The 22,894-nt window shown below is 58.2% G+C and overlaps 3 protein-coding genes and 3 non-coding genes across 18 annotated transcripts in view; 2 read left to right on the top strand and 4 right to left on the bottom strand.

Moving 5' to 3' along the window:
* The window catches only part of LOC102943236 (zinc finger protein 883), a 2,438,435-nt gene that overhangs the window by 1,464,925 nt on the left and 950,616 nt on the right, over nt 1-22,894 (top strand).
* LOC114020163 (zinc finger protein 501) overlaps nt 1-22,894 on the bottom strand; it is a 1,907,800-nt gene that overhangs the window by 1,430,926 nt on the left and 453,980 nt on the right. The gene's annotated exons all lie outside the window — the stretch shown is intronic.
* LOC119564595 (zinc finger protein 883) overlaps nt 1-22,894 on the bottom strand; it is a 1,467,279-nt gene that overhangs the window by 582,725 nt on the left and 861,660 nt on the right. The window lies entirely within an intron of this gene.
* On the bottom strand, nt 1,031-1,104 carry TRNAT-UGU. The gene has a single exon. It is a non-coding gene; the product is annotated as a tRNA-Thr (tRNA).
* TRNAS-AGA lies at nt 12,635-12,716 on the top strand. Its single transcript has one exon. It is a non-coding gene; the product is annotated as a tRNA-Ser (tRNA).
* Nucleotides 15,819-15,890, bottom strand: TRNAE-UUC. Its single transcript has one exon. It is a non-coding gene; the product is annotated as a tRNA-Glu (tRNA).

Genomic DNA, 22,894 nt, shown 5'->3' on the forward strand with positions numbered 1-22,894 from the left:
CAACCCCCTGCTCAAAGCAGGACCAATCCCATTATGTGAGAGTGGTGACTATGGGGCTTCCAGCGTGCTGCTTTGAGCACAAGGTGCCACCCCTGGGCTGACACTGCAATGGAGACGAACCCTTAGAGTCCATCTCTCCCGGGATAAAGATGGCAGCAGGGCTGGCCTGGGTCATCTGACTTGGGCTCATGGAGCTCAAGCTGTGGGGCTAAAAACTGGGGAGCAGATATCTGTGTTCACGCTGAAGCCTGGGTTCAGAAACCCTCACCCCTCCTGGGGCCTCAGAGGTTGGGCTCAAGCTCCTAGGTCTGCGCTGTCATTTTATAGCCCTGCAGCCCAAGCCCCATAAGCCTGAGTCAGCTCACCCGGGCTTAGAGACAGGTGCCCTGGGTGTTTTAATCGCAGTGTAGACATAACATTAGGATACGACTCCAGTGCAGTGAAACGCCCACGGCTGGCCCGTGTCACATTAATCCAGGACAGCGGCTTGGGCTGTAAAGTTGCAGGGTACGTGTCTTGCCTAGGCTCAGGACCCTGCTCTAGGGGCCCAGAAGGTTGGGAGGGAGTTTCGCAAGAGGAAATGGTAAAACCGCAGTGAAGTATGACCCCGGGCTCAGTGGCATTTCTCCAGTGGTCTGTCTGCTTTGGGGCAGGGACAAAAACACGTCCTGCCGCATTCGTTATTTCAAAGGGTGGTGTAGGATTTTCGTTCTCAGACACAGTGCACAAAGCAGGACCCCACCCTCGGCGTAAACTAAATGAGCCGCCCGCAGATTCTGCCAGCCCCAATGAGCCATTTGGGGGGAGAGCTCAGACCCGCCCCTGGCCCAGAGCGAGGGGGTCGTCTGTGACAGGGCTGGGCCACTGACCTACGAGCTCCTAACTCCCAAACTTTCAGTACCTCTATTATCAGTGACTGCGAGTATAATTAAAATCATAAGAAAAAACACACTGGGCTACACCAAAGGTCCATCTATCTCTTGTCTTCTGACTGTAGCCAATACCAGGTGCCCTAAAAAGCCCCTCAACAAGGCACCACTGGGAGTCGAACCCAGGATCTCCTGTTTACAAGACAGGTGCTTTAGCCAGCTAAGCCATGGTGCCTGCTGCTGCCTAAGGCCTGGTGTCCGCCCCCACCTGACTCCCTGCCCACCCCCCCCACGGCCGGACAAGCGTTGCTTGTGTTTCCGTTCTGTAAAGCAGAGGAGCAGGAGAAGTTTTGCTCCCCGAGTGTGTGTGTGATTCTTTGGACGGGTCTACGCTACAACATTAGGTCGGTGTCATTACAATACTTCGGGGTGTACAAAATTTACCCCCCCCCTCAAGCAAGGCAGTTATAGCAACCTAACCCTGGTGTAGCTAGCCCTGGGTCTGCAGGAGGCATAGCCGGGGGAGATGCTTGCTTAGTGAAGACCCAGAGAATAGGTGCCCACCTCTCTGCCCCTCCCCTGAGACCCACCCTGCCCACCGCCCACACCTCTCTGCCCCTCCCCTGAGACCCGCCCTGCCCACCGCCCACACCTCTCTGCCCCTCCTCTGAGACCCACCCTGCCCACCGCCCACACCTCTCTGCCCCTCCTCTGAGACCCACCCTGCCCACCTCCCACACCTCTCTGCCCCTCCTCTGAGACCCACCCTGCCCACCTCCCACACCTTTCTGCCCTTCCCCTGAGACCCTCCCTGCCCACCGCCCACGCCTCTCTGCCCCTCCCCTGAGACCCGACCTGCCCACCTCCCACACCTCTCTGCCCCCTCCCCTGAGACCCGCCCTGCTCACCGCCCACACCTCTCTGCCCCTCCCCTGAGACCCGCCCTGCCCACCGCCCACACCTCTCTGCCCCTCCCCTGAGACCCGCCCTGCCCACCGCCCACACCTCTCTGCCTCTCCCCTGAGACCCGCCCTGCCCACCGCCCACACCTCTCTGCCCCTCCCCTGAGACCCACCCTGCCCACCTCCCACACCTCTCTGCCCCTCCCCGGAGACCCGCCCTGCCCACCTCCCACACCTCTCTGCCCCTCCCTGAGACCCGCCCTGCCCACCGCCCACACCTCTCTGCCCCTCCCCTGAGACCCGCCCTGCCCACCGCCCACACCTCTCTCCCTCTCCCCTGAGACCCGACCTGCCCACCGCCCACACCTCTCTGCCCTTCCCCTGAGACCCGCCCTGCCCACCGCCCGCACCTCTCTGCCCCTCCCCTGAGACCCCCCCTGCCCACCGCCCACACCTCTCTGCCCCTCCCCTGAGACCCGCCCTGCCCACCTCCCACACCTCTCTGCCCCTCCCCTGAGACCCGACCTGCCCACCTCCCACACCTTTCTGCCCTACCCCTGAGACCCACCCTGCCCACCTCCCACACCTCTCTGCCCCTCCCCTGAGACCCGCCCTGCCCGCCGCCCACACCTCTCTGCCCCTCCCCTGAGACCCGACCTGCCCACCTCCCACACCTTTCTGCCCTACCCCTGAGACCCACCCTGCCCACCTCCCACACCTCTCTCCCCCTCCCCTGAGACCCGCCCTGCCCACCTCCCACACCTCTCTGCCTCTCCCCTGAGACCCGCCCTGCTCACCGCCCACACCTCTCTGCCCCTCCCCTGAGACCCGCCCTGCCCACCGCCCACACCTCTCTGCCCCTCCCCTGAGACCCGCCCTGCCCACCGCCCACACCTCTCTCCCTCTCCCCTGAGACCCGACCTGCCCACCTCCCACACCTCTCTGCCCCCTCCCCTGAGACCCGCCCTGCCCACCGCCCACACCTCTCTGCCCCTCCCCTGAGACCCGTCCTGCCCACCTCCCACACCTCTCTGCCCTTCCCCTGAGACCCACCCTGCCCACCTCCCACACCTCTCTGCCCCTCCCCTGAGACCCGACCTGCCCACCTCCCACACCTTTCTGCCCTACCCCTGAGACCCACCCTGCCCACCTCCCACACCTCTCTGCCCCTCCCCTGAGACCCGCCCTGCCCGCCGCCCACACCTCTCTGCCCCTCCCCTGAGACCCCCCCTGCCCACCGCCCACACCTCTCTGCCCCTCCCCTGAGACCCGCCCTGCCCACCACCCACACCTCTCTGCCCTTCCCCTGAGACCCGCCCTGCCCACAGCCCACACCTCTCTGCCTCTCCCCTGAGACCCGCCCTGCCCACCACCCACACCTCTCTGCCCCTCCCCTGAGACCCGCCCTGCCCACCGCCCACACCTCTCTGCCCCTCCCCTGAGACCCGCCCTGCCCACCTCCCACACCTCTCTGCCCCTCCCCGGAGACCCGACCTGCCCACCTCCCACACCTTTCTGCCCCTCCCCCTGAGACCCTCCCTGCCCACCGCCCACACCTCTCTGCCCCTCCCCTGAGACCCCCCCTGCCCACCGCCCACACCTCTCTGCCCCCTCCCCTGAGACCCGCCCTGCCCACCTCCCACACCTCTCTGCCCCTCCCCTGAGACCCGCCCTGCCCACCGCACACACCTCTCTGCCCCTCCCCTGAGACCCTCCCTGCCCACCGCCCTCACCTCTCTGCCCTTCCCCTGAGACCCGCCCTGCCCACCGCCCACACCTCTCTGCCCCCTCCCTGAGACCCGCCCTGCCCACCGCCCACACCTCTCTGCCCCTCCCCTGAGACCCGCCCTGCCCACCGCCCACACCTCTCTGCCCCTACCCTGAGACCCGCCCTGCCCACCGCCCACACCTCTCTGCCCCTCCCCTGAGACCCGCCCTGCCCACCTCCCACATCTCTCTGCCCCTCCCCTGAGACCCGCCCTGCCCACCGCCCACACCTCTCTGCCCTTCCCCTGAGACCCGCCCTGCCCACCGCCCACACCTCTCTGCCCCCTCCCTGAGACCCGCCCTGCCCACCGCCCACACCTCTCTGCCCCTCCCCTGAGACCCGACCTGCCCACCTCCCACACCTTTCTGCCCTACCCCTGAGACCCGCCCTGCCACCGCCCACACCTTTCTGCCCCCTCCCTGAGACCCGCCCTGCCCACCGCCCACACCTCTCTGCCCCCTCCCTGAGACCCGCCCTGCCCACCTCCCACACCTCTCTGCCCCTCCCCTGAGACCCGCCCTGCCCACCTCCCACACCTCTCTGCCCCTCCCCTGAGACCCCCCCTGCCCACCGCCCACACCTCTCTGCCCCTCCTCTGAGACACCCCCTGCCCACCACCCACACCTCTCTGCCCCTCCCCTGAGACACCCCCTACCCACCGCCCACACCTCTCTGCCCCCTCCCCTGAGACCCGCCCTGCCCACCTCCCACACCTCTCTGCCCCTCCCCTGAGACCCTCCCTGCCCACCGCCCACACCTCTCTGCCCCTCCCCTGAGACCCGCCCTGCCCACCGCCCACACCTCTCTGCCCCTCCCCTGAGACCCGCCCTGCCCACCTCCCACACCTCTCTGCCCTTCCCCTGAGACCCGCCCTGCCCACCGCCCACACCTCTCTGCCCCTCCCCTGAGACCCGCCCTGCCCACCGCCCACACCTCTCTGCCCCTCCCCTGAGACCCGCCCTGCCCACCGCCCACACCTCTCTGCCCCCTCCCTGAGACCCGCCCTGCCCACCTCCCACATCTCTCTGCCCCTCCCCTGAGACCCACCCTGCCCACCTCCCACACCTCTCTGCCCCTCCCCGGAGACCCGCCCTGCCCACCGCCCACACCTCTCTGCCCCTCCCCTGAGACCCGCCCTGCCCACCGCCCACACCTCTCTGCCTCTCCCCGGAGACCCGCCCTGCCCACCGCCCACACCTCTCTGCCCCTCCCCTGAGACCCGCCCTGCCCACCTCCCACATCTGTCTGCCCCTCCCCTGAGACCCGGCATGCCCACCGCCCACACCTCTCTGCCCCTCCCCTGAGACCCGCCCTGCCCACCGCCCACACCTCTCTGCCCTTCCCCTGAGACCCGCCCTGCCCACCTCCCACACCTCTCTGCCCCTCCCCTGAGATCCGCCCTGCCCACCTCCCACATCTCTCTGCCCCTCCCCTGAGACCCGGCATGCCCACCGCCCACACCTCTCTGCCCCTCCCCTGAGACCCTCCCTGCCCACCGCCCACACCTCTCTGCCTCTCCCCTGAGACCCGCCCTGCCCACCTCCCACATCTCTCTGCCCTTCCCCTGAGACCCGCCCTGCTCACCTCCCACACCTCTCTGCCCTTCCCCTGAGACCCGCCCTGCCCACCGCCCACACCTCTCTGCCCCTCCCCTGAGACCCCCCTGCCCACAACGCTCTGCCCCCTCCCCTGAGACCCGCCCTGCCTACACCTCTCTGCCCCTCCCCTGAGACCCGCCCTGCCCACCGCCCAGACCTCTCTGCCCTTCCCCTGAGACCCGCCCTGCCCACCGCGCACACCTCTCTGCCCCTCCCCTGAGACCCGCCCTGCCCACCTCCCACACCTCTCTGCCCCTCCCCTGAGACCTGCCCTGCCCACCTCCCACATCTCTCTGCCCCTCCCCTGAGACCCGCCCTGCTCACCTTCCACACCTCTCTGCCCCTCCCCTGAGACCCGCCCTGCCCACCTCCCACACCTCTCTGCCCCTCCCCTGAGACCCGCCCTGCCCACCTCCCACACCTCTCTGCCCCCTCCCTGAGACCCGCCCTGCCCACCGCCCACATTCTCTCTGCCCTTCCCCTGACACCCGCGCTGCCCACCGCCCACACCTCTCTGCCCCTCCCCTGAGACCCCCCTGCCCACCGCCCACACCTCTCTGCCCCCCCCTGAGACCCGCCCTGCCCACCTCCCACACCTCTCTGCCCCTCCTCTGAGACCCGCCCTGCCCACCTCCCACACCTCTCTGCCCCTCCCCTGAGACCCCCCTGCCCACCGCCCACACCTCTCTGCCCTTCCCCTGAGACCCGCCCTGCCCACCGCCCACACCTCTCTGCCCCTACCCTGAGACCCGCCCTGCTCACCTCCCACACCTCTCTGCCCCTCCCCGGAGACCCGCCCTGCCCACCACCCACACCTCTCTGCCCCTCCCTGAGACCCACCCTGCCCACCGCCCACACCTCTCTGCCCCTCCCTGAGACCCGCCCTGCCCACCTCCCACACCTCTCTGCCCCTCCCCTGAGACCCCCCTGCCCACCGCCCACACCTCTCTGCCCCTCCCCTGAGACCCGCCCTGCCCACCACCCGCAACTCGCTGCCCCCTCCCCTGAGACCCGCCCTGCCCACTGCCCACACCTCTCTGCCCCTCCCATGAGACCTGCCCTGCCCACCTCCCACACCTCTCTGCCCCTCCTCTGAGACCCACCCTGCCCACCGCCCACACCTCTCTGCCCCTCCCTGAGACCCGCCCTGCCCACCTCCCACACCTCTCTGCCCCTCCCCTGAGACCCCCCTGCCCACCGCCCACACCTCTCTGCCCCTCCCCTGAGACCCGCCCTGCCCACCACCCGCAACTCGCTGCCCCCTCCCCTGAGACCCGCCCTGCCTACTGCCCACACCTCTCTGCCCCCTCCCTGAGACCCGCCCTGCCCACCTCCCACACCTCTCTGCCACCTCCCCTGAGACCCGCCCTGCCCACCGCCCACACCTCTCTGCCCCTCCCCTGAGACCCGCCCTGCCCACCGCCCACATCTCTCTGCCCCTCACCTGAGACCTGCCCTGCCCACCTCCCACACCTCTCTGCCCCTCCCCTGAGACCCGCCCTGCCCACCGCCCACACCTCTCTGCCCCTCCCCTGAGACGCGCCCTGCCCACCTCCCACACCTCTCTGCCCCTCCCCTGAGACCCGCCCTGCCCACCGCCCACACCTCTCTGCCCCTCCCCTGAGACGCGCCCTGCCCACCTCCCACACCTCTCTGCCCCTCCCCTGAGACCCGCCCTGCCCACCTCCCACACCTCTCTGCCCCTCCCCTGAGACCCGCCCTGCCCACCTCCCACACCTCTCTGCCCCTCCCCTGAGATCTGCCCTGCCCACCTCCCACAACTCTCTGCCCCTCCCCTGAGACCCGCCCTGCCCACCGCCCACACCTCTCTGCCCCTCCCCTGAGACCCGCCCTGCCCACCGCCCACACCTCTCTGCCCCTCCCCTGAGACCCGCCCTGCCCACCTCCCACACCTCTCTGCCCCTCCCCTGAGACCCACCCTGCCCACCGCCCACACCTCTCTGCCCCTCCCCTGAGACCCGCCCTGCCCACCTCCCACACCTCTCTGCCCCTTCCCTGACACCCGCCCTGCCCGCCGCCCACACCTCTCTGCCCCTCCCCTGAGACCCTCCCTGCCCACCGCCCACATCTCTCTGCCCCTTCCCTGAGACCCGCCCTGCTCACCGCCCACACCTCTCTGCCCCTCCCCCGAGACCCACCCTGCCCACCGCCCACACCTCTCTGCCCCTCCCCTGAGACCCCCCCTGCCCACCGCCCACACCTCTCTGCCTCTCCCCTGAGACCCGCCCTGCCCACCTCCCACACCTCTCTGCCCCCTCCCCTGAGACTCGCCCTGCCCACCTCCCACACCTCTCTGCCCCCTCCCTGACACCCGCCCTGCCCGCCGCCCACACCTCTCTACCTCTCCCCTAAGACCCCCCTGCCCACCGCCCGCACTTCCTGCCCCCTCCCTGAGACCCGACCTGCCCACCTCCCACACCTCTCTGCCCCTCCCCTGAGACCCGCCCTGCCCACCTCCCACACCTCTCTGCCCCTCCACTGAGACCCGCCCTGCCCACCTCCCACACCTCTCTGCCCCTCCCCTGAGACCCGCCCTGCCCACCGCACACACCTCTCTGCCCCTCCCCTGAGACCCTCCCTGCCCACCGCCCACATCTCTCTGCCCCTTCCCTGAGACCCGCCCTGCTCACCGCCCACACCTCTCTGCCCCTCCCCTGAGACCCACCCTGCCCACCGCCCACACCTCTCTGCCCCTCCCCTGAGACCCCCCCTGCCCACCGCCCACACCTCTCTGCCTCTCCCCTGAGACCCGCCCTGCCCACCTCCCACACCTCTCTGCCCCCTCCCCTGAGACCCGCCCTGCCCACCTCCCACACCTCTCTGCCCCCTCCCTGACACCCGCCCTGCCCGCCGCCCACACCTCTCTACCTCTCCCCTAAGACCCCCCTGCCCACCGCCCGCACTTCCTGCCCCCTCCCTGAGACCCGACCTGCCCACCTCCCACACCTCTCTGCCCCTCCCCTGAGACCCGCCCTGCCCACCTCCCACACCTCTCTGCCCCTCCCCTGAGACCCGCCCTGCCCACCTCCCACACCTCTCTGCCCCTCCCCTGAGACCCGCCCTGTCCACCTCTTTCTTCGTGCTGCTGTTGTTATTCCATGAAACATCAAGGTTGGAATAAGAAGCTGAGTTTACTCCAGGGTGAGGGGGAAAAAGGAGCCATGAACCCCCTGGCAAAGCTCAGTGCCCCAGAGAAAACCTGCCCCCTGCTAGTGGAATCACCGATGTGCTGGCGATATGACGGGAAAGGGACGGTCTGAATTGTCAGGGAAGGAAATCAACAGCAATCTGCAGCTACATAAGAACGGCCAGACGGGGTGAGACCAAAGGTCCATCCAGCCCAGTATCCTGTCTGCCGACAGTGACCCATGCCAGGTGCCCCAGAGGGAGTGAACCGAACAGGTAACGGTCAGTGATCTCTCTCCTGCCATCCATCTCCACCCTCTGACAAACAGAGGCTAGGGACACCATTCCTTACCCATCCTGGCTAATAGCCATTCATGGACTTAACCTCCATGAATTTATCCAGTTCTCTTTTCAACCCTGTTATAGTCCTAGGCTTCACCACCTCCTCAGGCAAGGAGTTCCACAGGTTGACGGTGCGCTGAGTGAAGAAGAACTTCCTTTGATTTGTTTTCCCATGAATTTCATTTGGTGGCCCCTAGTTCTTATATTATGGGAACAAGTAAATAACTTTTCCCTATTCACTTTCTCCACACCACTCATGATTTTACAGACCTCCATCATATCCCCCCTTCGTCTCCTCTTTTCCAAGCTGAAAAGTCCTAGCCTCTTTAAGCTCTCCTCCTATGGGACCCGTTCCAAACCCCTAATCGTTTTAGTTGCCCTGCTCTGCACCTTTTCTAACGCCCGTAGATCTTTTTTGAGGTGAGGAGACCACATCTGTACGCAGGATTCAAGATGTGGGCCTACCATGGATTTGTATAAGGGTGTAGGGAGCCAGGGTGGGTTCCCTCCGAACCAGAGGGTAAAAAGCCACCCTCTCAGTCTGATCGGGCAGGGCCAGGCCAAGCGTACGCCAGTCCCCGGAAGGGGCAGGGTGGGACGGAAATACAAAGGGCAGGGCCCTTGGCCCAGGGAGGGCAGCACCAGGGAGGGAGGCAGACCCAGGCTGCTGGCTGCTCCCTCCAGACCCTGCTGCCGACCCAGGGGAGGCCCTGGGCCAGGAGGAACCTGACCGGGAGGAAGGACTGGGGCGACCAGGGCTGCCAGCCGCTGAGTCCCCAGAGGGGCCCGGCTGTAGCCCGGGCCAGCGTGAGCCCGACACAGAGCGGGAGCTGGAGCTGCCAGCCGCTGGACACCCGGACGAGCTGGAGGGACTGGAGAGGAAGTAGCCCGGGGCAGAACTGCACCGTGGGGGGGGGCGTATTTGGTCAGCGGGGCGCGGATGGTTCTCCACTGACCCAGCGGCGGGACCTTCGCCTCCCGCCACTGTCAGGGCCCTGGGCTGGAAGGCAGTGGAGTCGGGTGGGCCTGCGTTCCCCTGCCCCGGCCAGCTTGCCTCGGGTAGCAGAACCGAGCACCGCAGACCCGCGCCGGTGCCCCCCTGCCTGAGGGGCACGCTGCAGACCCATGCCGGTGTGCCCCGGGGCTTGAGGGGCGCGCTACGGACTCCGGCCGGCGTGCCCCAGGGCTTGAGGGGCGCGCTACGGACTCCGGCCGGCGTGCCCCGGGGCTTGAGGGGCGCGCTACGGACTCCGGCCGGCACACCTTTTCTGCTAATTCCCCAGCGCCCGAAAGGTGTGACTGAGGCCTGCCCGTGGGACCATAGCTCTCCATCACCCCCTAGGGGCTCGGGGTACCGATTGAAACCGGTCACAAAGGGCAATAAGATTTTCTCCGTCTTATTCTCTATCCCTTTTTTAATGATTCCTAACATCCCGTTTGCTTTTTTGACAGCCGCTGCGCACTGCGTGGACGTCTTCAGAGAACTAGCCACGGTGACTCCAAGATCTTTCTCCTGATTAGCTGGAGCTAAATTAACCCCCAATCATATTGGGGTTATTTTTTCCAATGTGCATTACTTTACATTTATCCGCATTAAATTTCATTTGCCATTTTGTTGCCCAGTCACTTAGTTTTGTGAGATCTTTTTGAAGTTCTTCAGAATCTGCTTTGCTCTTAACTATCTTGAGCAGTTTAGTATCATCTGCAAACTTTGCCACCTCACCATTTATCCCTGTCTGCAGATTATTTATGAATAAGTTGAATAGGTTTGGTCCTAGGACTGACCCTTGGGGAACGCCACAAGTTACCCCCTCCATTCTGAAAATTTACCATTTATTCCCACCCTTTGTTCCTTGTCTTTTAACCAGTTCTCAGTCCATGAAAGGATCTTCCCTCTCATCCCATGGCAACTTAATTTAGGCAAGAGCCTTTGGTGAGGGACCTTCTCAAAGGCTTTTTGGGAATCTAAGTACACTATGTCCACTGGATCCCCCTTGTCCGCATGTTTGTTGACAATTCAAAGATCTCTAAGAGATTAGTAAGACATGATTTCCCTTTACAGAAACCATGTTGACTTTTGCCCAACAATTTGCCCAGTACTGATGTTAGACTTACTGGTCTGTAATTACCAGGATCCCCTCTAGAGCCCTTTTAAAATATTGGTGTAACATTAGCTGTCTTCCAGTCACTGGGTACAGAAGCTGATTTAAAGGACAGGTTACAAACCCTAGTTAATCGTTCCACAGTTTCACATTTGAGTTCTTTCAGAACTCTTGGGTGATGCCATCTGGTCCCGGTGACTGGTTACTGTTAAGTTTCTCAATTAATTCCAAAACCTCCGCTAAGGACACTTCAATCTGTGACAATTCCTCAGATTTGTGACCTACAAAGGACGGCTCAGGTTTGGGAATCTCCCTAACAGCCTCAGACGTGAAGACTGAAGCAAAGAATTCATTTAGTTTCTCCGCAATGACTTTATCGTCTTTAAGTCCTCCTTTTGTATCTCGATCGTCCAGGGACCCCACTGGTTGTGTAGCAGGCTTCCTGCTTCTGATGTACATAAAAAACATTTTGTTATTACCTTCTGAGGTTTTGGCTAGCTGTTCTTCAAACTCCTTTTTGGCTTTTCTTATTACACTTAATTTGGCAGTGTTTGTGCTCCTTTCTATTTACCTCACTAGGATTTGACTTCCATTTTTTAAAAGATGCCTTTTTATCTCTCACTGCTTCTTTTACATGGTTGTTAAGCCACGGTGGCTCTTTTTAAATTCTTTTACTGTGTTTTTTAATTTGGGGTATACATTTAAGTTGAGCATCTATTATGGTGTCTTTGAAAAGTGTCCATGCAGCTTGCAGGGATTTCACTCAAATACTCACCAGCAACCACACAACAGAACCACTAACCCAGGAACCTATCCTTGCAACAAAGCCCGTTGCCGACTGTGTCCACATATCTATTCAGGGGACACCGTTATAGGGCCTAATAACATCAGCCACAGGATCAGAGGCTCGTTCACCTGCACATCTACCAATGTGATATATGCCATCATGTGCCAGCAATGCCCCTCTGCCATGTACATTGGTCAAACTGGACAGTCTCTGCGTAAAAGAATAAATGGACACAAATCAGACGTCAAGAATTAGAACATTCATAAACCTGTTGGAGAACACTTCAATCTCTCTGGTCATGCGATTACAGACCTAAAAGTGGCAATTCTTCAACAAAAAACCTTCAAAAACAGACTCCAAAAAGAGAGACTGCTGAATTGGAATTAATTTGCAAACTGCATACAATTAATTTAGGCTTGAATAGAGACTGGGAGTGGATGGGTCATTACACAAAGTAAAACTATTTCCCCTTGTTTATTTCCCCTCCTACAGTTCTTTCAACTGATGGAAATGGCTCACCTTGATTATCACTACAAAAGGTCCTCCACCGCTCTCCTGCTGGTAATCGCTCACCTTTCCTGATCACTCTGGTTACAGTGTGTACGGTAACACCCATTGTTTCATGTTCTCTGTGTATATAAATCTCCCCACTGTGTTTTCCACTGCATGCATCCGATGAAGTGAGCTGAAGCTCACGAAAGCTTATGCTCTAATAAATCTCCTCTAATAAATCTGTTAGTCTCTAAGGTGGCACAAGTCCTCCTTTTCTTTTTACGGATACAGACTAACACGGCTGCTACTCTGAAACTCTAGTCACTGTACCTTTTAATTTCTGTTTAACTAACCTCTTCATTTTTGCATGGTTCCCCTTTCTGAAATTAAATGCCACAGCGTTGGGCACCATTCTCAGACATCGCTGACATCCTTAACCACAAACACACTCTCCTCATGCTCCAGCCAGAAGGGAAATGGGCAGGAATTCTCGCTGTTCAGCCACGGGCCCACTCACACAATGGCCCAGCCATCAGTGTGCTGGGGAAGCTGGTGTGAGGAAACAATTGGAAATGATCACGCAGTGAGAACAGAACTAGCGTGCAGTGAGAGGGCTGCCGAAAGCCAGTACTTGTGGCTGAGTGGTTAAGGCGATGGACTAGAAATCCATTGGGGGCTCCTTGCACGGGTTCAAATCCTGCCAACTACGGAGGAGCTGGTGGCTCTTTAGTTTCAGTGCCTGAGTATCCTTGGTGTCAATGGGAGCTGGGTCTTTCCTCGCCTGAGGCTATGGCTACGCTGCCCTACAGAGTTATGCCGCTTTAGTTGAAGCGTTTTAATTAAACACTATGCTCCTTGCGTCACCAGAGCGCATCCACGCCAGCAGCTCTTGCATCGGCTCACAGAGCAGTGCACTGTGGGTGGCTTCCCCCTGTGCCACCGGCCGCAGGGTCTTTTGGGAAGGGTTTGCAGGGTCCCATGGGCCTGCGCAGCATCACAAGGCGGGTTTCTCTGTCCCTTGGTTCCATGGGCGTCCGACTCCATCGCCAGCTGCTTTTCACCGGCAATGCGTGCGGTGGGGTGGAGACCGTGTGTGTGGGGAGAGACCGTGTGTGTGTGGGGAGAGACCATGTGTGTGCTGGGGAAGAGTGAGTGTGTCGGCAGGCTGTAAGTTCAGAGAGCTGCCGGAAGCAACCAGTCCGAGGCAGGGGGAGGGGGACACCCCTTTACTGAGGCAGGGGGAGGGGGACAGCCCCGACATCAGCCCCCACTTCCCTCACTGGCTCAGCACAGCAGTCTCTCTCTCTCTCACACACACACACACACGCACACGCTGCTGCCTGTCTAGCTCTGTGTCAGGGGTGCCAGAACAGGGGGGTGTAGAGGGCCATGGCCCTACCCCTTTTTACCAGCTGTAAGGACCGACAAGGGAGGGGGGGACAAGGCAGAGTCTTGGGGGGAAGAGGCGTTCTGTGGGTGTGGCCTTGGGGAAGGGCTGGGGCGGGGCCTCAGGGAGAAGGGGCGCAGTGAGTAAGGGGCCTTGGGGAAGGAGCATCAGGGGGGTTCCACAGTTTGGACACCGGTGGGCCCCCCCCCACACACACACTTTAAGGAAGCTTCTGCCACCCCTGCTCTGTGTTCGCAGCACAGGGGAGCAGCATCCCACGGCAGCGATTTGCTCCTGGCGGCCGGAGCAGAGCCGCCGGCTCAGCTGTCAGAACGTCCCAAAGCCCCCGTAGCAGGAAGGCAGGGCAGGCGAGTTCACGGCGGGCATTGTGGGATACTGGCGAGGCCCGTTACACTGACGCTTTCTTGCTTGAAGTTTGCTGCGAAAAGCTCTAGGCCTCTCCTCAAGGCCGTTTTATTTTGTTGCCAAACCAGGGCAGTTTTGTCACCCGACAGGGCAGTGCAGTGTTTACACCAGCCAAAAGCTGGCGACTGAGGGAGCCTCGTGTGTTTTTCCCACGCCCGAACAATATAATGATGCTGAAATAACTTGGTAGTGCAGACCTGGCCAAAGATTCTCACCCGTGCTCTGCTTTGCAGAATCCAAGCACAGGAAAAGCTTGTCAGGCCCCGGTGGGGTCTGGCAGGGAGTCAGGTGTGGGCACACACCATGGCTTAGCTGGATACAGCACCGGTTTCATAAACAGGAGATCCTGGCTTCAACTCCCAGGGGTGCCTTGTTGAGAGGCTTTTGGGGCACCTGGTATTGGCTAGAGTCAGAGGACAAGATACAGAGCTAGATGGGCCTTTGGTCTAGCCCTCTATGCCTGTTTTTATGGTTTAAATTACACTCACGGGCACTGATAATAGAGGCCCTGAACGTTTGGGAGGTACGAGCTGATAGGTCAGTGTTCCAGGCCCCTCGCGGATGATCCCCCTTCCTCTGGGACAGAGGCAGGTCTGAGCTCTCCCACCAAATGGCGCATTGTGGCTGGCAGACTCTGTGGGCGGCTCATTTAATTTATGCCAAGGGTGGAGTCCTGCTTCGTGCGCCGTGTCTGAGAATAAAAATCCTAAACCACCCTTTGCACTAACGAAGGCAGCGGGACGTGGTTTGGTCCCTGCCCCAAAGCAGGCCGACCAATGGAGAACTGCCACCGAGTCCAAGGTAATGCTCCACGGCCGTTTTACCTTTTTCGCTTGCGAAACTCCCTTCCAGCCTTGCGGGGTCCCAGAGCCCGGTACTGAGCCTGAGCCGAGATGGCGACACTGCAAATTTCCCAGCTGCTTCGAGCATCTTCCTTATCACGCTACGGGAGTGCAGATGCATGCGTGCGGTGATGTCACTGCAGCATTTTGAATGTCGGCTTGCCTCAGAGTAAGACCAGAAGTCCAGACTGGCTCCATTTGGCACCTTGGGTGGTAAGACACCCCAGTGACTGCTGTGCAGTTCTGTAAGTGTGGCCGTGGCTGAACAGCGAGAATTCCTGCCCATTTCCCTCCTGGCTGGAGCATGGTTAGAGTGTGTTTGTGGTTAATTGTTCATTGTTCATTCCCTGCCCTGACAATTCAGACAGTCCCTTTCCCCAACATGTCGGCAGCACATCCGTGATTCCAGTGGCAGGTTTGCTCTGGGGCACTGAGATTTTTGGGGGAGTTGGTGGCTCCTTTCCTTCCTCACCCTGGAGCAAACTCAGATTTTTATTCCATCCTTGATGATTCATGGAAGAACAACAGCAGCATAAAGAAAGAGGAGAGGGAATATCTCACTGCCTGGGGGGGAGGTGGCCACGTCCCCTCTGTCTGACCATTGCCATTGCAGGAGAGAAGGTTTCAGTGGAATTGAACGCCCTGGCTCAGACAAGAGACACAGGACGATTTTGCTGTTCAGGGATCCGTGCAAAGGAAATTGTTTCTCCGTGTGCAAATGAGGAGGGAAATGAAACACCCACATGGCAGTGCTTAAGGCATAAGGGAACCCTATAGGATTAGGATAGGATAAGTTCTCAAGCAGCATGTGTCTTACTTTGCCCATCTGTCAATTTTGATGATTATCGATGGCAATATTTTGCCATTGGATTGTGTGTTTACAGAGATATTGACATTTACCAACAAATACGTCGTTCTTCCGAGCCTGTCCTTGGTGAGTTTAGAGGGAGACGTTCACTCTCCCCAGCCCCCAGTGCTAGGCCTGTGCTCCCCACTTCCCACGCTGCTGGGATCCTTCCCTGATCTCCCCCAAGACCTCTGCCCCCCACCCCCACTTCTGGGATCCCCTCCCAACGCTGTCCAACTCCCTTACTGACAGGATCCTTCCAAGTTCCTTTCAATTCCTGCCTCCCCTCTGAGCAAAAACTCTGCCTTATTCCCACACCGGGAATTGAACCCGGGCCGCCTGGGTGAAAACCAGGAATCCTGACCACTAGACCACATGGGACTGGCGCTGCTGGGCTTCTCTAAGCCAACCCCTGTGAGAGCAGCGGGGCCGCCCAGCGGGGCCTGCGCCCAGGCCTCCACGAACCCTCCGGGTGCTGAGGTTTCCCCTCTCTCCATTCCCGGTGCCTGTGATCAGGAACCACAGATCGGGGCTCTCAGGTGCTGCACAGACCGGGACTGAGGTTAGGACCCCCTCTTGTGCAAGGTGCTGTACAAACCCTGGCCAACACTGGGACACCCGTGGGGTTCCCCTCAATTTCCCTCAGCCTCTGCTGCCCAACTCCTTCTAACCCCTGTGGATCAACCCCCCGCAATAAACCCACCTTTCCAAACAGTCCTTCTTCCCCCGCCCCCTCTCTTGGCTTGCACACCCCGGGCCCATCTGCTCCCGCCCCCCCCCAGGTGAAGAAGCCATGGAGGCAACTTCAGCCACTGGAGACAGCCCCAGCCAGCGCTGCAGCCCGCCCCGGGGTGCTCCTTGCAAGACGCAGGAAAGGGGAGCGGTGGGAACAAAGCCCAGAGGCTGGGGGCGGGGCAGCTCCTGGGGGCGGGGCCTGTCACAGCCCGGGGGCGGGGCCGCTCCTGGGGGCGGGGCCTGTCACAGCCCGGGGGCGGGGCAGCTCCTGGGGGCGGGGCTCGGGCCCGGCCCGGGGGCGGGGCAGCTCCTGGGGGCGGGGCTCGGGCCCGGCCCGGGGGCGGGGCAGCTCCTGGGGGCGGGGCTTGGGCACAGCCCGGGGGCGGGGCAGCTCCTGGGGGCGGGGCCTGTCACAGCCCGGGGGCGGGGCAGCTCCTGGGGGCGGGGCTCGGGCCCGGACCAGACGCTGCTGCTGCCTCCGTGGGACCCGGGAGCCCGGGCTGGGCAGCTGCGGCTCCCCCCGGGGTCCCTGCTGGGGGGGGATCGTCATTAAAGCTCCTTCCCTGCCGCGCCGGGCGAGCTGGGGAACCAGCCTCCTAGAGCCCCGGACTCTCACCATCCGCTCCGGAGCCGGGGACTCCAGGTGAGCGAGAGCCCCCGGGGGGCAGCGCTGGGGCCGGGCAGGAACGTGACTCTCTGCCCCGGGGAGCCCCAGACGCTGCAGCCCCCGGGGATCGGCTCCCTGGTTTGCCCACGGGCCGGCCGGCCGCGCCGGAGCCGCCTGAGCCCGAGCGGAGCCGCCGGTCTCAGCTGCAGCCAGGATCTGCCCCTGGCCCCGCTGAGATGCAGGTGGGGGCAGAGAATGGGGCCCGGGGGCTCCCCTTGGTGTGGCTGGAGGTGGTGGGGAGGGGAAGGAGGGTGGGACAGGTGGGGGATTGAACCGTCTCTGTGCAGCCAGGGGGGAGAAGTGTGTGTGTGGGGGAGAGAGAGGGGGTGAGCTCCTTGCATCCTTTCCCTGTTTGTGCCATATACTGAAACAATTCTCTCTAGTTTTCCCCCTTTTCTCTCCCCGTACCGCATATGGCTAGGAAATCCAAGGCGATTCCCTCGCTTTTCCTCAAATTGACTCTCTCTTCTCTTATTTTTTCCCGAGTTTCTCCATAATTCTCAAATTGTAATTTGAATTATTCTCCTCCGCTCTGGGATATTTCCTCACCCATTTTGTCTGCAGGAATCTGTCCTTGTTTGAGTGGGAAATTGTTGCCCTGAGTCATTCCCCGAAAGGGATCGGGGTTAGTGGGTGCTCTTTGGGGGAGCCCTGAGACACGGCTACCTCTGGGGTGGGGATGGGGTTGCTGTCCTCTGCCACCAAGAGGGCATGGTAGGGGAAGGGAGGAGCCAGTGTCCTCTATGGAGCCTGCCCAGCCCCTTTGATTCTCTCCTTTTTAGCATCTTGTTGAAAGACTTTATTACTGGGTGTCAAGTATCAGGGGGTAGCCGTGTTCGTCTGTATCCACAAAAACAACAAGGAGTCCGATGGCACCTTAAATAACAGATTTATTTGAGCATAAGCTTTTGTGGGTAAAAACCTCACTTCTTCAGATGCATGGAGTGAAAATTACAGATGCAGACATAAATATTCAAAAACCAGTTGGAGAACGCTTCAGTCTCTCTGGTCACTGGATTACAGACCTAAGAGTGGCAATTCTTCAGCAAAAAAAAACTTCAAAAACAGACTCCAAGGAGAGACTGCTGAATTAGAATTAATTTGCAAACTGGATACAATTAATTTAGGCTTGAATAGAGACTGGGAGTGGATGGGTCATTACACAAGTAAAACTGTTTCCCCATGTTTATGCCCCCCCTTCTCCCCCCCCACCACACACTCACTCACTGTTCCTCAGTGTTCTTGTCAACTGCTGGAAATGGCCCACCTTGATTATCACTACAAAAGGTTTTTTCCCCCCAGCCCCGCCGCTCTCCTGCTGGTAATAGCTCACCTTACCTGATCGCTCTGGTTACAGTGTGTATGGTAACACCCATTGTTTCACGTTCTCTGTGTATATAAATCTCCCCACTGTATTTTCCACTGAATGCATCCAATGAAGTGAGCTGTAGCTCACGAAAGCTTGTGCTCAAATAAATTGGTTAGTCTCTAAGGTGCCACACGTCCTCCTTTTCTTTCTGCAAATACAGACTTCCACGGCTGCTACTCTGAAACCAGACATAAATATACTGGCACACGAAGAGAAGGGAGTTACCTAACCAGTGGAGAATGCTTCAATCTTCCTGGACATTCTTTAACAGATTTGGAAGTAGCTATACTTGAACCCCCCCACACACACACAAAAAACCCCCTTCAGAAACAGTCTTGAAAGAGAACCAGCAGAACTGAACTTCATTTGCAAATTTAACACCATGAATTTGGGTTTGAATAGGGACTGGGAGTGGCTGGCTCATTACAAAAGCAGCTTGGCCTCTCCTGGAATTGACCCCTCCTCATCTATTGTTGGGAGTGGACTGCATCCGCCCTGATCAAATTGGCCCTGTCAACACTGGTTCTCCACTTGTGAGATAACTCCCTTCTCTTCATTTGCCAGTAAATTTCTGTCTGCATCTGTAATTTTCACTCCATGCATCTGAAGAAGTGGGGTTTTTACCCACAAAAGCTTATGCTCAAATAAATCTGTTAGTCTTTAAGGTGCCACCAGATTCCTTGTTGTTTTTATTACTGGGGAGGCTGAAAAGTGTCTCTGTGGGTTTAGCCCAAGCAGGAGGGACCAGGTCCACACTGTAATAAAGAGATCAAGCATTTTCCCAGCATGGCAGACTCTAGGGTGTCTGTCTGCAGGGAAAGGGCCTGGAGGAATCGTGATGTGAAATCAAAGCCTGTTCTGAAACCTCCACAACTGCCCTTCTCGCCCGGCCAGTCTGCAGAATGACATCCATGTTTCCCTCCAGCTCATCCCGTCCTCTCATGGGACAGGGGAGAGAAATGGCTGCTGTGGAGCCAGTTCAGGCAGGGATTACTGGGGGGTTGCTGGTGGGCTCGTGCAGGAGGGAGAGGGACAGCAAACACCCCGGAGATGGGAAGGTTTGCAGAGTCTGGTTTGGAGGTTGGAGCGGGGCAGGAAACTCACAGGGTGAAGAAAGGGAGGAGGCCAGGGTGTAGCAAATCTGTTGGGACTTGTTTAATATGTGGCTTAGACCCATGAGGTTGGAAGATTGAAATGCCTTAATTTGTGGAACAGGAAACAACCCACCTAGGTGGGGCTAGAAAAATGGAACAGACTCCCAGTGCTGGAGCCAGAGCTGATTAACCAGTGGCTGCTATGAGATATAGAGGGGGCACCCACCAGTGAAGCTTAGGGCCTCTTTTTGAGGCCCCACAACATACTATAAAAACTTGATGGCCCCACATATGCATGGTTTTCTGCATATAAAAGCCAAGGCTGGGCATTAGGGGGTGGCAACCAGGGCAATTGCCTGGGGCCCATGTGACACGGGCCCCTGCAAAGCTAATTACTCAAGCTTTGGCTTCAGCCCCTGAGGCTCATGGCCTCAGGCTTCAGTCCCATGCAGTGAGGTTTGGGCTTTCTGCCCTAGGCCCAAGCGAGTCGAACACTGGCCCCACTTGGAGGACCGCTTGAAACCTGCTCGCAGTCCCTCAGAGGTCCAGGGACCCCTGGTTGAGAACCACTGCCTTGGAGGATATGCCCCTCCCTCCATATCCAGCTCCAGGACTGGCCTTAGGGAAAATGGCACCCTGGGTGAACTTGTATTTTAGTGTCCCCCATCACCCCGGTCCTCCCAGGCTCCCCACCATCACGTCCAGGCCCCGATGCCTCCCTCTAGTGCTTAATTTGTATTGAAAGAGGTGCCAGAGCTCAGCCGTGGCACAAATAAAGCACTGGCAGGGAGGCCTGACAGCGGTGGGTACTGGCCGAGCGCCCAGCTCCGAAGGCAATGCCACCGCCAGCAGAAGTAAGGGTGGCCTGGTATGTGGCGTATTGTGTAGCCTTTTATTTTATTTAAAGTGCATTTTGTAATGTGGTATCACACCCCCGTGTGTTCAGCTTTGGTGGCTACAGTTTCAAGCTTAACAGAAAGAAAAGGAGGACTTGTGGCACCTTAGAGACTAACAGATTTATTAGAGCATAAGCTTTCGTGAGCTGCAGCTCACTTCATCGGATGCATGCAGTGGAAAATACAGTGGGGAGATTTATGTACACAGAGAACATGAAACAATGGGTGTTACCTGATGACTCTCCTTACAGTGTGTATGGTAAGGTGAGCTATTACCAGGAGGAGAGCGGGGACGGGGGACGGACACCTTTTGTCGTGGTAATCGTGTTATACCAATAAAATAAAAACCAGCAGGATCTTATTAGAGGGAAAAAGGCAAAATACCACATTTATTGTGAATACAGAAAGAATCATAGTAAGCAGTTAGTTATAGCTATAATATTCCATTCAATCTCATATTTATTCACACACACACACACACACACACAGGTTCTGCAAGGTTATCATCATAGTTACCAGCCTTAGAGTTGCTCATGCCAAGCCACTGGCCAGGTGGCCTGGACATGAGGAGGGAGCAGGGCCTTGTCAGATGCTCAGCTGATGCTCCTGGAAGTTGGTTTGCAGAATCATTCAGTTATTATCCACACCAAGCATCCATCCACATACATCCTCTATCTCTATTTTAATCACAATTGTTAATACAACAAAAGGGTGGGGAGTCTCTGGGTGCTGTTTCTGTTGTTACAGAGTATTGCTTTGAGTCTCTCTCTGTGTGAATTGCTTTGAGAACAGACTCTGGCTTAGAATGTACTAACGCAATTAGCAGCTTGCAAGTTTCACATAGAGGGAGAGAAACAGTACCAAAAACCAAGAGACTTCTTAATTAGTAATACCCTGGAATTTAAACTATGGGGAATCAAACTCATTTGTGATTTTATTACAGAACTTCTTTAATATGATCCAACAATCGAGGTGGGCCATTTCCAGCAGTTGACAAGAACATGTGAGGAACAGTGTGTGTGTGTGGTGGGGGGGGTTTAAACATGGGGAGATAGTTTTACTTTGTGTAATGACCCATCCACTCCCAGTCTCTATTCAAGCCTAAATTAATTATATCCAGTTTGCAAATTAATTCCAATTCAGCAGTCTCTCGTTGGAGTCTTTCAGAGTAGCAGCCATGTTAGTCTGTATTCACAAAAAGAACAGGAGGACTTGTGGCACCTTAGAGACTAACAAATGTATTTGAGCATAAGCTTTCGTGAGCATCCGATGAAGTGAGCTGTAGCTCACGAAAGCTTGTGCTCAAATAAATTGGTTAGTCTCTAAGGTGCCACAAGTACTCCTGTTCTTTTTTCGTTGGAGTCTGTTTTTGAAGTTTTTTTTTGCTGAAGAATTGCCACTTTTAGGTCTGTAATCGAGTGACCAGAGATTGAAGTGTTCTCCGAATGGTTTTTGAATGTTCTAATTCTTGACATCTGATTTGTGTCCATTTATTCTTTTACGTAGAGACTGTCCAGTTTGACCAATGTACATGGCAGAGGGGCATTGCTGGCACATGATGGCATATATCACATTGGTAGATGTGCAGGTGAACGAGCCTCTGATAGTGTGGCTGATGTGATTAGGCCCTGTGATGGTGTCCCCTGAATAGATATGTGGACACAGTTGGCAACGGGTTTTCTTGCAAGGATAGGTTCCTGGGTTAGTGGTTCTGTTGTGTGGTGTGTGGTTGCTGGTGAGTATTTGCTTCAGGTTGGGGGGCGGTCTGTAAGCAAGGACTGTCTTGTCTCCCAAGATCTGTGAGAGTGATGGGTCATCCTTCAGGATAGGTTGTAGATCCTTGATGATGCACTGGAGAGGTTTTAGTTGGGGGCTGAATGTGATGGCTAGTGGCTTTCTGTTATTTTCTTTGTTGGGCCTGTCCTCTGGTAGGTAACTTGTGGGTACTCTTCTGGCTCTGTCAGTCTGTTTCTTCACTTCAGCACGTGGGTATTGTAGTTGTAAGAACGCTTGATAGAGATCTTGTAGGTGTTTGTCTCTGTCTGAAGGATTGGAGCAAATGCGGTTGTATCATAGAGCTTGGCTGTAGACACTGGATCGTGTGGTGTGGTCTGGGTGAAAGCTGGAGGCATGTAGGTAGGCATAGTGGTCAGTAGGTTTCCGGTATAGGGTGGTGTTTATGTGACCATCGCTTATTAGCATCGTAGTGTCCAGGAAGTGGATCTCTTGCGTGGACTGGTCCAGGCTGAGGTTGATGGTGGGATGGAAATTGTTGAAATCATGGTGGAATTCCTCAAGGGCTTCTTTTTGTTCACGTGCACATCTACCAATGTGATATGTGCCAGCAATGCCCCTCTGCAATGTACATTGGCGAAACTGGACAGTCTCTACGTAAAAGCCCCCAACTAAAACCTCTCCAACGCATCATCAAGGATCTACAACCTATCCTGAAGGACGACCCATCACTCTCACAGATCTTGGGAGACAGGCCAGTCCTTGCGTACAGACAGCCTCCCAACCTGAAGCAAATACTCACCAGCAACCACACACCACACAACAGAACCACTAACTCAGGAACCTATTCTTGCAACAAAGCCCGTTGCCAACTGTGTCCACATATATTT

Source organism: Chelonia mydas, chromosome 28 (genome assembly GCF_015237465.2).
Source record: "Chelonia mydas isolate rCheMyd1 chromosome 28, rCheMyd1.pri.v2, whole genome shotgun sequence".
Taxonomy (NCBI): domain Eukaryota; kingdom Metazoa; phylum Chordata; order Testudines; family Cheloniidae; genus Chelonia; species Chelonia mydas.